At 47.1% G+C, this 16,994-nt stretch overlaps 1 non-coding gene across 1 annotated transcript; it reads right to left on the minus strand.

The window, feature by feature from the left end:
* Positions 1-2,748: 2,748 nt before the first annotated feature.
* Positions 2,749-2,830, minus strand: trnas-uga (transfer RNA serine (anticodon UGA)). The gene has a single exon. It is a non-coding gene; the product is annotated as a tRNA-Ser (tRNA).
* Between the last annotated feature and the right edge of the window lie 14,164 nt (positions 2,831-16,994).

Raw genomic sequence — 16,994 nt, forward strand, 5'->3', positions numbered from 1 at the left:
AGGATTTGAGAAGGTAAGAGCTAATTTAATGGTAAAAAAGATAAGATAAGATAAGATAAGATGAGATGAGATGAGATGAGATGAGATGAGATGAGATAAGATAATAAGATAAATACATAAATACCATTGCATGTGATCACAACAGTAATTGCACATGAATATGTGTCATGAAGGCACATAGATTGCACATGAATTTCACAGTAATTGCACATGAATTGCACATGGATTCCAACAGCAATTGCACATATGACGGAATTGCACATCAGTATTAGGTTAGGTCAGTATTGCGAGTGTTCAGGACTAACAGTGTTTGTTATAAAGTCTGACAGCAGCAGGAAGGAAAGACCTACGAAACCTTTCCCTCACACAGCGAGGGTGGATTAGTCTCTCACTGAAGCTGCTCTCCAGAGCGGACATAGTGTCCTGCAGGGGATGACACTCATGGTCCAGCATAGATGTGAATCTAGCCAGGACCCTCATGTCCCCCACCTCCTGCACCGAGTCCAGAGCACAGCCCAGGACGGAGCTGGACTTCTCGATGACTTTGTCCAGCCTCTTCCTCTCCCTCTCTGTGATGCTGCTGCTCCAGCAGGCCACACCGTACAGGAGGGCTGATGCCACCACAGAGTCGTAGAAGGTCTTCAGGAGTGGCCCTGTCACTCCAAAAGACCTGAGTCTCCTCAGGAGGTAGAGCCGACTCTGTCTCTTCCTGTACAGTGCGTCTGTGTTATGAGTCCAGTCCAGTTTGTGGTTCAGATCAACACCCAGGTACTTGTATGAGTCCATTCTCTCAATGTCCCGTCCCTGGATGTTCACTGGTAAGGGGGCAGTGGGGTGGCGTCTGCGGAAATCCACCACCATTTCCTTGGTCTTCCCCGCTTTGATGAGGTGGTTCCGCTGACACCAGTCCTCAAAGTCCTGCGCCAGTCCTCTGTACTCTGCGTCATCTTCGTCCGTGATGAGTCCGATGATGGCAGAGTCATCAGAGAACTTCTGCAGGACACAGCTGTCCGTGTCATGTCTGAAGTCTGCAGTGTAAAGGGTGAAGAGAAAGGGCGCGAGGACAGTGCCCTGGGGCGCCCCCACACTGCAGGTCCGAGTGTCAGACACACAATCCCGTGCTCTCACAAACTGTAAATCCTCTGGGACCGCATGAGGCTCGCTATTTCCGTCATTTTATTTTGAAGGGACCTCACGTTACCCATGACTACGGCGGGAACCGACTTCCTGTTTGTCCCTCTCTTCTCTCTGAGTTTACGTCCAGCCTGTCTGCTTCGTTGCGTTTTCCTTAGGATGTCCGCCGGGATAACGTGACGATCTCCGGGTAAGACGACTGTTCTCCGCAGTTTCATTAGTTCCTCCTTTGTGTAAACGCGGTACGGCGCCGGCCGGGGGGCGGGGCCGGAGCCGGGGGACTCAGAGCCAAGACACGATGAAAACACTCAATCCAGCCGAATAAAGTCAAAACAAGTTATTTTAAAGCGATTCCAGTGCGTGTCCCGATCGTTCATGAAGTTCCTCTTTCATATAAACGTGTATATAAGCGTGTACCGACAACACGCCGTACTTTGGCGGCGGCCGGAGGGCGCGGGGGGGCTAGCTCGGAGCTAGCTCACATCACAACAACACGACGAAAAACGCTCAAATCCAGCTGAAAAAAGTCAAAAACAGTTGAATTAAAAACGATTCCAGCGCGTGTCCCTATCGTACAGTAAAATAGAAAAAATGTACTAACTATATTTACAAAATATAGGAGATGAAGCACAATAAGTGTGAGAAAAAAGAGAGAGCGTTTACACCGGGCTGCTAGCTGTACCAGCGCCTTATGGCGTATAAAGAAGGCCTCATTGATGCTTGAGAGTTAAGGAACAGTTCTGTATGTAATAGATATAAGCCCATTCCACGTGCAACAAGTCTAGTGATTAGTATTTTCCTTGTGGCTCAGCCTATTAGACCATGGACCTGAAATCCACAATCCCGGATTTTGGAGGCTAGTATCCTGTGCATATTGCTTATGGGGTTATGTACCCATAATAGACTCAAATTGCTTCAAAATGTCTAATCATGGGTCTTTTTTGACCTACATCTTCTTTCACTACTCAGCTATCCTTTTCCCCAAAAAAGAAATAACAATGTAGGATGGATAAAAGAAATGTGCTGCTAGATTCAAAGCAAATGTGGAACTGGGAGCTTGCGCTGAAGATCGGCTTCCATCATCCAACACATTACTGACTAGCTTGGTTAATTTGGATTGACAATGGCAATAATGCAAGAAAAAACATTCTAGCAGAGGATGGTTTCGATCCATCGACCTCTGGGTTATGGGCCCAGCACGCTTCCGCTGCGCCACTCTGCTGAATGGTTATGATCATGGGACTCAAACCCACAATCCCTGGTTCAAGAGGCCAGTGCGTAATGCCCATGGGGCTGTATACGTCTAATAGACTCAAATCGCTTCAAAATATGAAATCTAATTTTAAAGGAATGTGGAACTGGGATCTTGCTACGAAAGACTGTGCTCTAACACTGAGCTACATAACCATCTCTTGTCTGTCATGATTATTGTCCAAGCGAGACCTGGAGTCAACACTTTTCACTTTGTGCCATCAACATATTGAATGGAGATGCAGGGGATTGAAACAAGGATTTCATAAATGCCCTCGTTCTGAAAGAAAGGCTCCGAAATTAAACATCAGCAAACATGCTGGTTTATAGAATAGAACCTCAAAATCTGTGCTGCTAAACACACGTTGCTGACAGGACTCGAACCTGCGCGGGGAAACCCCAATGGATTTCAAGTCCATCGCCTTAACCTCTCGGCCACAACAACAATATACATCAAAACTGTGTTTAAGAAAGTGGAAATTATCCACATTATTTTCTGAAACTAGCGCAATTACATTACCAGATTTAACTCTCCATGAATTCATGGAGACAGCATGTTTTACTAAACATTCTAAGCTCAGGTTTGGCGAGACATACCCATACTGGAAGTTGGGAATGTTGCCCAGGCTGCCTCGGCGAGAACTAGAAATTCTAACCCCTAGACCATATGAGAAATATAAAGATCAAGTGTAACAGATTGAATTGTAACATAAGCCTCATTGATGTTTGAGAGGTTAAAGAACAGTGCATAGTTGGGTCACCAGCTTTTAAGCAAGCATTTTTAATATCTAAATGTGCTTGGTTCTGCATGTCATGGAGAGAAGCACATAGCTCGGGATTTGTATCTTTCTTTTGGTTCAGCCAAATAGAGCCAGGTCTTGATTTTTAATACAGTTTTTTTTTAATGGGGTAGGAAGCACTATCAAGCAGCTCTGAGTTTGTGTTGTCCCGCCCCAGAAAATCTGGCTGAGTGCTCTAAGGAGCTAGATTTAAGTTCCAGTCCCTGTGAAGGGATGCTTTCAAGTACAACCGCTGCTACGTTGCATGGAACAGCTAAAGGTTGATTACTGCATATTGCACGCTGCATCCTAAATGGATGGGATTTTTCAATGTCTCTCTTAACAACCCACAGCGTGTCTTATTCATACTGTGGATTCAAGTCTTCCAAAAGGCTGACCACAATGTTCCCATGCCAGGAGTTGAACCCAGGCCACCTGAATGGGCCACTTTGTCTCACCTTCCTGCAGGTAGTGTGGATGGATGAAATAATATTGTTTGAATTTTATAAGTGCTACAAGGTTCAAAGGTAATGCGGGACTGGGAGCTTGCACTGAATCACCACATGTGCTGATTTGAAATATTTAAGTGAAGGTCTCTAAAATTCACTGCAGTGTAATCTGGCCATTAGCAAAGACTACAGTGTCACCTGCTGGGGATTGAACCCAAGACCTCATACATGCTAAGCATGCGCTCTACCACTGAGCTACATCCCCTTCCTTATCAATGCCTTAAAATGATAGACGGATAGATGGACAAAAACAGAACAGATAGAATAGAATCAACAGAAACAGTGACCAGATAGGCAATTCAATTCTTCATTTTTTTTTTGTTTATTCCAATTTGACTGGTTGTGACACAAAGGTTTGTCCCATTGTTACTTTACTTACATGTGCGTCACTTTTTGTGTGTTACAGTAACTTTTTTGGCCTGATCACCCAGTCCACAAGTGTTCCTGTACCTATATATTTACAAATCAAGCACTGTTAAGCAGGTGGCATCCTTTGCTGGTCAGGGGGAAGAGAAAGGTATGTTTCCAGCAGGGTTCTAAGAAATATGAAGCAATGCCAATGGATTTTTTGCCCATCAGCTTGACCACCTGGCCACCACAATACTGCATCTTTGGAAAATTACAGTGAAAGCTTGAGACCAATAAAAAAATCAAGATATGCTTGTCCAGTCAAGAATTGCTGGAAAACATGACTGATCCCAAATGAAGCAAAGTATGCGCTCTACCGCTGACCCACTTTGTCTAGAAATGCTCCAAAAAGAAACACCAACAAACCTGCTAGTCTATAGATGCATAGAAAAGCTAAAGGTTAATTACAAACTTCCGCATGCTGCGCCCTAATTGATGCCATGTTTCTATGCCTCTCTTCACCTCCGTCCAGCTTGAATATAATTGTAACCACAGTGAGTCTTGTACATAATGTAAGCCGGGAGTTGAACCCGGGCCACCTGGATGAGAGCCAGGAATCCTAACCGCTAGACCATATGGGAAGGATTTGAGAAGGTAAGAGCTAATTTAATGGTAAAGAAGATAAGATAAGATAAGATAAGATAATAAGATAAATACATAAATACCATTGCATGTGATCACAACAGTAATTGCACATGAATATGTGTCATGACGGCACATAGATTGCACATGAATTTCACAGTAATTGCACATGAATTGCACATGGATTCCAACAGCAATTGCACATATGACGGAATTGCACATCAGTATTAGGTTAGGTCAGTATTGCGAGTGTTCAGGACTAACAGTGTTTGTTATAAAGTCTGACAGAAGCAGGAAGGAAAGACCTACGAAACCTTTCCCTCACACAGCGAGGGTGGATTAGTCTCTCACTGAAGCTGCTCTCCAGAGCGGACATAGTGTCCTGCAGGGGATGACACTCATGGTCCAGCATAGATGTGAATCTAGCCAGGACCCTCATGTCCCCCACCTCCTGCACCGAGTCCAGAGCACAGCCCAGGACGGAGCTGGACTTCTTGATGACTTTGTCCAGCCTCTTCCTCTCCCTCTCTGTGATGCTGCTGCTCCAGCAGGCCACACCGTACAGGAGGGCTGATGCCACCACAGAGTCGTAGAAGGTCTTCAGGAGTGGCCCTGTCACTCCAAAAGACCTGAGTCTCCTCAGGAGGTAGAGCCGACTCTGTCTCTTCCTGTACAGTGCGTCTGTGTTATGAGTCCAGTTTGTGGTTCAGATCAACACCCAGGTACTTGTATGAGTCCATTCTCTCAATGTCCCGTCCCTGGATGTTTACTGTTTTTTTTTTTTTTTTTTTTTTTATCTTTTATTATCAAAAACATCAAAACAAGTATTTACATATATTTACATGAATGTACAGACAGACATGACACACAAGGGCAGGGGAATGGGATACACAAGGGCAGGGGGAGACGAGACAAAAAATTACAGAAAATCAAACACACAATCATTCTCCAAACATTCTTCAGTGATGGGGGGTGATGCCGTGGTTGGGGTTGATGCCGTGGTTGGGGGGGTTATGCCGGGGTCAGAAGATGATGTCCAGGTTTCCAGAGGGTGTGAGGTGGATCAGGGTGTTGTGGGGGACGAGGTGGGTGATGAACCGGTGCTCTGCTGCCATGTGGAGGTGTCGGAGGTGTGCGGCCAAGAGTCCTTTGAAGATGGGCCAGGGTTCTGCTGTTTTATTGTCACGGAGATGGATGTTCCTGTTGAGATATAATGTGTACCGGCTATGGAGAGGGTTAGTCGGGCGAGATGGGTGTTGGCTACAGAGCGACTCTGTCCGGGACCAAAGAGGAGGAGCCAGACGGAGGGGCATGTGCGCGAGACCCTCACCGCTGTCTGGAACCGCCACAGTCAGGGGCCTGAAAGTCCTCCACGCCTCCAAGAGTTCCCTCTCGAAGGGGGGGAGGCCTTCCAGGACCGAAACAGGGGGCAACAAACACAAATTATAAACACCAAACTTACCTAGACTATTAACAAACTCACCTATATAATCCTTCCATGGAGCATCTACCTCAACGTCTAGAAATTTCCGAATTGTTTTCAGCCGGAAGGCCTTCTTCCTTAACTCTAAATCTGCTAACTTTAAACCTCCCTGATCGTACTCACCTATCATAACCTTATGTGCAATAAAGCCCCTCTCACGATTCCACAAAAAGTGGTTTATCACTAACCTTAATTTGTTAGCATAGACCCCCGGCAGGCCGTACACGGAGAGTGCATGGTTCAACATGGACATGCACAAAGAATTTACAACTAAGACTTTACCTTTTAATGTCAGATTACGACGTCTCCAAAAATTCAAGCGCGCTGTAATTTTCTCGCACAAAGGCGACCAAAGTGCAGTACGACACGCCTCCTCGTCTCTGCCCAGGGGGACGCCGAGGACCTTGTAGGAGTCCCCGGCCTCCCGGAGCTGGACAGGGAGAGGAACAGGCGTGACGCTGCCGCAAAATTTAACCGTGGTTTTATCGAAATTTATTTTGGCCCCTGAAGCGAGGCCATAAACATTGAGCACGTGGAGAGCCTGAACGCCTCTCTCCACGTGTCCTCGTCTCGGAGGATCAGATTCGTGTCATCTGCGTACTGAAAAATTTTGACTTCCCTACCCGCAGGCGTGGTCAGTCCCCTCACCGCCGCGTCCGCCCGCAACATGGCCGCCAAAGGCTCAGCGGCGATGCTGTAGAGGAGCGACGAGAGGGGACAGCCCTGCCTGACTGATCTTTTTAAGGGGAAAGAGTCAATTAGAAACCCGTTGACTTTGACCTTACTGACCGCAAAGGAATAGATGAGCTGTAGCCAATTAACAAACCGTTCGCCGAAACCTAACTTACCTAATACAGTCCAGAGGAACGAATGCTCAACTCTGTCGAACGCCTTGTTAAAGTCTACACTAACGTGAATACCACCGGTCGCGTGCATCTGCCGAAGGAGATATCTCAGAGACAAAACTATGTCTGAGATGTCCCTCCCGGGGACGCTGTAGGCCTGCGAGGGGTGTATGATGGATCCAATCACACGCTTTAACCTACCTGCTAATACCTTTGCTAAAATTTTATAGACTACGTTCAAAAGGCTAATGGGCCTGTAGTTGGCGAGGCTGCTCCTGTCGCCCTTCTTAAAAAGCAGAGTGACGACACTCATCGCAAAACCATCGCCAACTCTACACTCACTCTCAAAATCCTGATATAATAGGAGTAGGATCGGAGCTAACCTGGAAGCGAAACGCTTGAAAAACTCACAGGTTAGTCCGTCCTCTCCGGGGCTTTTTCCTGTATTTAAACTCTTGACTGCAGCCTCTATCTCCATGAGAGACAGAGGCGCGTCGCACAGCTCCCTATCCTCCCTGCTCAGTTTGCGCTCCAGAGCACCTACAGCCTGGTCTAAAGCCTGCTCTGCCACTCCGTCTGAACTAAAAAGCCTACTATAGAAATCCTGCGCTGTCTCTAAAACCTCACTTACCTCGGAAACAATCTTACCTGTCTTCTCTATCAACTTATCTATGTGCATCTTTCCCTGTGTAGCCTTCTCACAGCCGAAGAAGAACGCTGTCGAGCGTTCTCCTTCGACTGTGTGTCTGGCTTTTGCCCTCAAAATTGCACCCTGACACCTACTTACCTCCAGCTGCTCCAGCTCAGCGCGCACCACCAGGTACTCTGGATCCACAGGGCCAGTGGTGGAAGCTGCGCCCTGGTCCAGGACCTGCAGGCGCTGGCGGAGAGCGGTCTCCCTCCTGGTCGACAGCCACGCCTTGTGTTTGCTGTAATTGACACAGAGCTTTTTAATGCGTGTTTTTGCCGTCGGCCACCAATCGACCACGCTGTCGATCAGCTCCAGCTCCATGTCAAATACATCAAACAAAAAGTCCATTTTCCTACAAAAAGTTTCATCACCGAGGATGGAGCTGTTTAGGACCCACAGTCCTCCATTCCTCGGTGATGAAACTAACCCAAAATAAATATCTAAAGTGGAGTGATCACTCAAGCCTGACCACTTGTAGGAAGCACCACTGACTCTCTGTGCCAGGTCTGAGGAGGCAAAACAGAGGTCAATGCGGGACTGCTTCAGGACGCCCTGCCACCTGGAGAAATCCTTCAGGAAGGGGTGGACGAACCGCCACACCTCCGTCAGGTTCCTGCTGGCGGCTTCTTCCAACAGGGCTGTCCTGGCAGTGCTGTTTTTAAAAGAGTTGTTAATGCCGATGTCTGTCTTGCAAAGTGTTGTATTAAAGTCACCGATTATGATTGTATTGTCGTTTGCAAAGCGAAATATTTTTTTGAAGAATTGCCTCCTCAGACCATCATCGTTCGGGGCGTAGATATTAATTAGTCTGAACTTCACTGTGTCCGTGAAGTCCAGGACCAGGAAGGAGCCCTCTGGGTCGGCGTGTACCAGGGTGGGTTGGCCTAAGACACCAGGCCTCACCACCGTGGCCACATCGCGCGAGCACGCCGTGCCCAGGGCCCAAAATACAGAGCCTACTCCCACGTTCCGCACTCGTTGCGCGTGGCTGACATCCCAATGCGTTTCTTGGATGCAGAGCACGTCCCACTTGGAAAAGTGTAACGCGCTCTGCATCCGCACTGGGCTCCGCAGGCCGCCTGCGTTCCAAGAGGACAAGGAGAACGCCATTAAGAGGAGACTTTGGAGGATACAACCCATCTTTTATTTCGACTTCTTTTTGGCGCCCGTCGCATCTGACTCCCACACTCTTTTTCTGACTTCACGGGTGGAGAAATCCATGAAGTCATCATTAAAAACAGTCTCAAGCTCACCTCGTGGGGCAGAGCTGCGTGTGGAGGATGGTGGGTTGATGGAGCTTTCTGCTGGCGCTTTTGATGTGGCTGGAATGGAGGAGGCGGAGGAGGTGGAGCCGCTCTGAGCAGCAGCGCCCTCTCCATCTCCTGCCACCTGCTTCCTGCGTCTTGTCCCTTTCTTTTCCTTCTTCTCCACCTGTCCCCTCTTACCACCGTCCGACTGGAGCTTGGGATCATCACCCAGCCCTGTGGTGATGTCCCCCCCTTTGGAGGTAAGATGCGGGGCCTGTCCCGCACCCATCCTCCTCCCGGGTTCAGCCTCTGCCTCCACGGGCTTAGGAGTTGGACCCTCACGAGTCCCTTCCCTCTGGTCAGGAGGAGCAGTTTGTCCTGCTCCCACCTTCCCAGACGCCAGCGCTGAGCCGAGCACCATCTCCAGTGCGACGGGCGCCTCCTCGTCTGAGGAGTCAGAGGAGCAAGAGGAGCCGAACACCTCTGGCTCCCCTGACTCCTCCACAGCCTCCTCCTCCAAAACCTCCTCTACTTCGGAGAGAGCAGTTGCGGGCACGTTCTGGGCCACGTCACTGCTCTCTCCTCCAATGGCGTCCTCCCTGTCCTCCCCTCTGTCCTCCCCTCTGTCCTCCTCTCTGTCACCCGCACCACACGGACATAAGTGGCGGAACATGCGGCACTCTCTGCACTTCGGGGCCCACTGCGCGACACACTCGCGCGCGTAATGCCCCTGGCTCCCGCAGTTGCGGCACAGAAAGTCAGGGCACTCCCTCAGAATATGGCCAGGCTGGAGACACCCCCTACACACCCGCACCTGCCTGTCGTGTATTACCCTGAAGTACTCGGGGCCCCCCGCGGTGTCAAACCTGACAGAATACGGTAAGGACTGCACCGTGTCCGTGAACCTTACCCGTACAAACCTGGTGCCGTCCGCCATGTTCGTCCCCGGCCACATTCTCCTCCTCACCTCGGAGACCGCAGAGACCCCCCAGGCGTAGAGCTTGGCCAGGATCTCCTCGTCCTCGATATAAGCCGGCAGCCCCATGAAGGACATGACCAGCTCATCAACCGAGATGTCACGGGCGTGAACCCTGACTCCTCCAATGCAGTACCCATCCAGGAGCCGCTCCTTCGCTTTGGTGGTACTGACGGTTACTTCATATTTGTCCTTTGAGATGAGTCTGCACGCTACTATGGAGCCGCACACCTCCTGAGTTGATTTCAAAAAAGCTAGTGGCGTGATTTGTGCTCCCTCCGTTAGTTCCAATACCACAGTGAGTTCTTTCATAAATGTCATCCTTCTTTCTTTGTTCTTTCTATTATTTACTGATTCTTTCAAACTTTGTCTTGCCTTTGTCGTGTCCATTCCAGTGTCCGATGCCGTGTTGTCCGTCCTTTGAGCCATGCTCACAAAAAAACAAAAAATCCACCTCCCAGTAAGTTTACTGGGAGGGGAACAAACAAAAAAACTGAAAAAAGTAAATGAAAATGATCAAAATAACGATTAAAAACTCCAAAAAACTCCCAAACCTCCAGCTCCAGACCATGCAGCACACCACAAATTGCACGCACCTCAAAAAGGCGAAATCTACGAGGTAACATTGGTCACTGAATATCTAGCTGAAACAGGTGGAGTAGCATTTAAGAGGCGCTGTGGCTGTCTAGTAAACAGGACATCCTGGGTTCAAATCCCAGCAGTGCCTTCATGATAGCCTTTCAAGCAAATCAGTTGTTTACATGTACAGAAAAACTTATCACCCGAAAGAGCTCTTTTACATTTTGCAATTAGAGATTGAAAAGTATCCCTGAATAAACAGAGTAAATGCACTCTTTTCACTCCTTGTTTCTCAGTTTGATGGTAAGGATTGATTGATGTAGACTGTTTTCGGATGACTGTTTTGCTTTTGTGAAAAAGGGGAATCAGACAAAAGTTGCAAAGGCATTCAAAGGCTGTGAGTTCGAGACCCACCAGAGTCACTGTTGTAACCCCTGTTATCTACATTGGTAAATAGGAAAGCCTGCTTGTGTTATTAACTGATGAAAGGAACTGCTAAACTTGGTTCAATTACCACAGAATCCCAGTGTGCTATAGGCTGGCCACTGCTTGGTAGGAGTTTCCCGTACGTGAGTGACTGTTCCTTCCTTCCTTCACGCCCCGCTCAACCTCGTCTTCTTCTAAAGAGCTTGGCGCTGTCATCAGAAGCTTTGGTCTTACTCAGCACCTGAGTGGCCCCACAGAGGGCAAATGGCACACTCTGGACCTGCTAATGACAAAGCGGGTTAATATTTCAAATTCCAGTGTGGTAAATGTTACTTTGTCTGATGGTTTCTGTATTTCTCCAGGTGCAATGAGTTTGCAGTGTTCTTTGCAAGACTCATTTCAGAACATTAATAATACCATTATTTGCAGATAACAAGCACGCAGCCAACTAGACAACTGGAGTTAACCCATTTTGCATTTGTGGCTGACAAAACTTTCCAAGAGATCACCACAAGTCTGAGTTCCACTACATGCTGCCTTTATGCATTGCCTACTAGATTTTTAAAGTCTATGGTGAGCAGTCTGTTGGCTCCAATCAATGAAAAAGTCAACATGTTGCTTGGATCTGGAATTTTCCCAAGAGCCTTAAAACTGCAGTCATTAAGCCTCTCTTAAAGAAGAGCAGTCTTGATGCCACAGTGCTAAATAAATACCGGCCCATCTCAAACCTACTACTACTCAGTTGTCCATTCAAGCATGCAAATTATTTACAACGACAGAAAATGCGCTGCTGTTACAAATTGGAATAAGAGATGGAAAAGTATCCCTGCACACACAGATTAACTGCACTCTTTTCACTTTTTGATTCTCAGTTTGTTGGCAAGGAATGACTGATGTAGACCCATTTTGGATGAATACCGTGTTTTGCGTTTGTGGAAATGAGCATCATGGAAGGATGTATGGGCTCTGTGGCGCAATGGATAGCGCATTGGACTTCTAGGCATAATTTGCAAGGGGATTCAAAGGTCGCTAATGGTGAGAGTACATGGTTGTTTTTTACAATGGAAAGTCTGCTCGCTTTACTATCTGATGAAAGGCACTGCTGAACGAGGTTCAATTGCCAAGTGTGCTTGAAAAAGTAAGCAAATACATCGGCATTATGTCAAATAACATTATCTTGCAATTTTTCCTCAACATCCAGATCAACTGCAGTATATTGAGTGCGCAATAAATTGGCGAGAGTCGATTGATTGAGAGACTTCCAGTTTTTTTATAGCTACATTGGTACAGGGGATTTAGCTCAAAGGTAGAACGATTGATGCCCTCGCTCTCCATTAAACACAGTTGATTGGACAGGGGCTGAACTTTCGAAAGTTGCTGGCTCGCTTTTTTCAAGATTGTTTGCACTGTTTGCAATCCTTGTTTCCCATTTTTGTGGCAAGGGATGATTGATGTTAAGACTTGTAGCTTTGGATCACCGTTATCCGTCTAGGGAGCATTCTGCGGTTCAATGGTGTAATGGTTTGCGCACTTTGAATCCAGCAATCCGAGTTCAAATCTCAGTGGAACCTTGAGTGCCCCGAGAGTAGCGTTACTCTTTTGAAAAAGTGCAGAAACATGAAGAATCTTTGGGTAAAATCTGTGCTTACCCCCTGAAAGGAGCCAACCAAAGCATACAAACTAAACAAAGCTGTTAAAATCTGGAGCTGGTTTTCTTATGACCAAGCTTATGATTCAACGCCTGGATTACAAAAGGCGTAAACGTTTCACCGCATTGCAAAAGAAAATCAAATGAAAAGCATTGATGTGTTGAAGGAATCCTTTGACTTGGAGAGACAGGACTTTTATAGGACTTATTATAAGCAAGAAATGAAACAAAGAAATGACCACTATAATCCTCTGACAGTAATCTTTGTTGAAACCAATCAATCAGAACTTGCGAGGGGAATCATTTCTAAATGATCTCAATGCATTGGTAATCTGGACAACGTTCTGCTGAGTATATTCTAAACCAATGGGAACGAGAAGTTAACCTGGTTTTGTCTGACCAAGAGTGTGGAAATGTAGGAACAGCCCTGAGGAAGACCACAAAATCACATGCCTGAAGGGGAAAAATATGTTTTTTTCACCACACCATGTCAAAGTGTCCATTATTCACAAGGAAATGCTAACTGCTGGAGAACCCAGCAGGCAAACCACTATCAGGTGTTTTGGGGCTGTGCTGTTGCTCAAAAATAATGGACTGAAATTCAAAGGGCACTGCAGACTGTTTTTGACTTTTCCATCCCACTCAAATTTAAAACTATGTACTTGGGCCTCAACACTCCTGCCATGGACACAATAAATGGATACCCTTGGAACATACTTTTGGCTGTAGAGAAAAAGGCCATCACAAAGAAATGCTCGACACCAACCACGCCAACGATCAAAGACTTGACTGACATAGTAACAGACATTAGACATTGGATGAATGGAAAACAGTGACATTCAGGCTTAATTTGGATAAGCACTAATTTGATCGACTTTGGACCAAGTAGGACCCCTATTTTCATTTAAATGTGATTTTGTTTTTATTTTATGTTTAGTGCTATTTATGTTCTTTTTATTTCGATTTTTGCTCCCTGGTCGTGTCCTGTATTGTTTTTATTTTTAATCAAAAGAAAAGAAAAAAGGACACACAGAACTAGTTCATTTTCTCGCTACGTTATGCCACACGTTTCGCTCCCTTGCCTAAATTTTTGAAAAAGTAGCCGAAATAGTTGGGAGAGCGTTAGACTGAAGATCTAAAGGTCCCTGGTTCAATCCCGGGTTTGGGCATGTGTACCTGAATGTTAGTCTTTGCTCAAAAATACAATGAATAGGAATGCTGGGTCTATTGGATATTTTGCGAGATCAGGACATAAATGGCATGGAAAGGATCTATAAAACATAAACAGCAAGCTTTCATTGGAACATTGTTAGCATGAACATGTTTGGTAACATGTTTGGTTTCGCTGAATGTTGTACCCAAGACCTTCTGCGTGTAGGGCAGATGTGATGACCACCACACAATGAAACTATGAAGCAGAAGTTTGCCTACTTCAATGCTGCTCTCTTTGATATAGCCCAATGATCAAATGTCATACTTATTTTCAAAACAGGACATCCTGTAGAAAGGTGTGGTTCAACGGTATAGCGGCTAGCGCTCTGAATCCAGAGTTTTTCTTCATTTTTAATTGCAATTAGAGGGTTAAACCTTTTATGGGTATGTCAAGATTCTCGCCTCTGTGGCGCAATCGGCTAGTGCGTTCTGCTGGTAGGCGAAAAGTTGGTGGTTCGAGCCCACCCAGGGACGACTGCTCACCTTGCCAGAGCAAGCAAGAAATACAATCCCAGAAGTAACCACTGTATGTAATTATGTAAGGAAACCAGGAAATCATTACGGCGCTGGGGCTTCCTTGGTCAAAGGGCCTGTTTAGTAAACAGGAAATGCCTACTCTTTTGTCTATGAAAAATATTTACAAGGAGAGTAAAGCCCACAAGAAGAGCCCTCAAACCCATACCTTTCTCCCTCAAGTTTACTGCTGCTACACTTTGCATTAAGAGAGGGAAAAGTATTGCTGCACATCAAGATTGTTTGCACTGTTTGCACTCCTTGTTTCTCATTTTTTTGGCAAGGGATGATTGATGTAAAGACTTGTAGCTTTGGATCACCGTTATCCGTCCAGGGAGCATTTTGAGGTTCCATGGTGTAATGGTTAGCACACTTTGAATCCAGCGATCCGAGTTCAAATCTCAGTGGAACCTTGAGTGCCCCGAGAGTAGCGTTACTCTTTTGAAAAAGTGCAGAAACATGAAGAATCTTTGGGTAAAATCTGTGCTTACCCCCTGAAAGGAGCCAACCAAAGCATACAAACTAAACAAAGCTGTTAAAATCTGGAGCTGGTTTTCTTATGACCAAGCTTATGATTCAACGCCTGGATTACAAAAGGCGTAAACGTTTCACCGCATTGCAAAAGAAACTCAAATGAAAAGCATTGATGTGTTGAAGGAATCCTTTGACTTGGAGAGACAGGACTTTTATAGGACTTATTATAAGCAAGAAATGAAACAAAGAAATGACCACTATAATCCTCTGACAGTAATCTTTGTTGAAGCCAATCAATCAGAACTTGCGAGGGGAAGAAGAAGAAGAAGAAGAAGAAGAAGAAGAAGAAGAAGAAGAAGAAGAAGAAGAAGAAGAAGAAGAAGAAGAAGAAGAAGAAGAAGAAGAAGAAGAAGAAGAAGAAGAAGAAGAAGAAGAAGAAGAAGAAGAAGAAGAAGAAGAAGAAGAAGAAGAAGGCGGCGGCGGCGGCGGCGACGACGAACACCTTATGCTCTCTAAACGCGGGGAAATCTCGTGGACCTCCAAGCCGTCGCTTGAGAGGCAAGGCGAGGAGGAGGAGAAGTAGGAGTAGACAAGTTGGCGCCCATCAGGGAGCTGTGGGACTTGTGGTGCAAGCGACTGCCGCTCATGTACAATCCGGGATCCAAGGTCACCGTAGACGAGAGGCTGGTTTCGTTTAGAGGTGATTTTTTTTATTTAAACAAATGGAGAAAAAAAAAGAGAAAATAATAATAATCAATAAATCAATAAATCAATAAATCAATAAATTAATAAATTAATAAATTAATAAATTAATAAATCAATAAATCATGAAAAGTAAATTCAAATTAAATAATATTTGTTGTTCTTGTGTTCTTGTTTTTCCTTCATTATTTTTTTTTATTTTTTTTCCCCTTCTTCTTCTTCTTCTTCTTCTTCTTCTTCTTCTTCTTCTTCTTCTTCTTCTTCTTCTTCTTCTTCTTCTTCTTCTTCCTTCTTCCTTCTTCCTTCTTCTTTCTTCTTCTTTCTTCGTTCTTCTTTCTTCTTTGACAGGTCGCTGCCCCTTCCCTCAAAGCCGGCGAAGTACGGAATCAAGCTGTGGGTCGCGTGCGACTCGCTGTCCAGTTACGCCTGGAAGATGCAGGTCTACACCGGGAAATCCGATAAGCGCGCGCCTCCGGAGAAGAACCTGGCCACGCGGGTCGTGCTCGATCTCACCGAGGGACTGGGAAGGGGGGCCGGGGGGGGCGCAACGTCACGTGCGACAACTTCTTCACCTCGTACGAGCTCGCCCGCAGGCTATTCTTCGAGAGGGACGGCCTCACCCTGCTGGGGACGCTGCGCGCCAACAGGAGCGAGTTCCCGCGGGAACTGGTCGACACGAAGCGCAGGGCGATCGCGTCTTCCGTCTCGTGTTCACGTTGGGCGAGACCGCGCCGGGGACCTCTTCCAACGGCTACGGCAACGAACGGAGTCCCCTCGGTCGCCTTGGTCTCCTACCTGGCGAAGAAGAGCAAGAACTTGCAGATCCTCACCACGGTGCGGCGCCACCTACGGAGACGGCAATCGCGGCGGCGGCGAGCCTCCTCCTCCGAGCAAACCGGCGGCCGTGCTGCATTACAATCGCACCAAGGGAGGCGTGGACAACCTGGACAAGGTGACAGGTACCTACAGCTGCAGGAGGAAAACCTGCCGGTGGGCCCTCGTCCTGTTCCACAACATGATCGACGTGTCCGCGTACAATGCTTTCGTCCTGTGGCGGGAGCTGAACCTGATGTGGATGGTCGGCAAACGCCACAGACGCAGGCTGTTCATGGAGCAGCTGGGGAGCGCGCTCGTCGCGCCTCGTATACGCGGGAGGGAGGAGGAAGGGAGGGGAGGGGGAGGGGGGGGGATGACCTGGCGTCATCGGGGACATCTCGGGAGAGGGGAGAAGAGAGGGGAGAGGAGAGGGGAGAGAGGGGGGGAGGAGGAGGAGGAAGAGAACCCGCTGCTGTACCCGCGAAGAGGAAGTGGTGCCGAATATGCCCCAGGAGCAAGGACACTAAAACGACGAACGTGTACCGAGGGTGCCTCGTACACGTGTGTGGCGAGTGCGCCCCCAGCTACTGCCCGCGCTGCGCTCGGACCTAAGTATCTGTCGACCTTACGATCGCTGCCGTTGCCGCCGTTGCCTTGCCGCCGCCAAAAATTTCCTGTGTTGTGTTTTTTTTATTTTTTATATTTGTCCAAGAAGCTTA

The sequence above is a fragment of the Eucyclogobius newberryi genome, unplaced genomic scaffold (genome assembly GCF_026437365.1).
Source record: "Eucyclogobius newberryi isolate DKJ021-1_F unplaced genomic scaffold, fEucNew1.0.hap1 SCAF_46, whole genome shotgun sequence".
NCBI classification, from domain to species: Eukaryota; Metazoa; Chordata; class Actinopteri; order Gobiiformes; family Gobiidae; genus Eucyclogobius; species Eucyclogobius newberryi.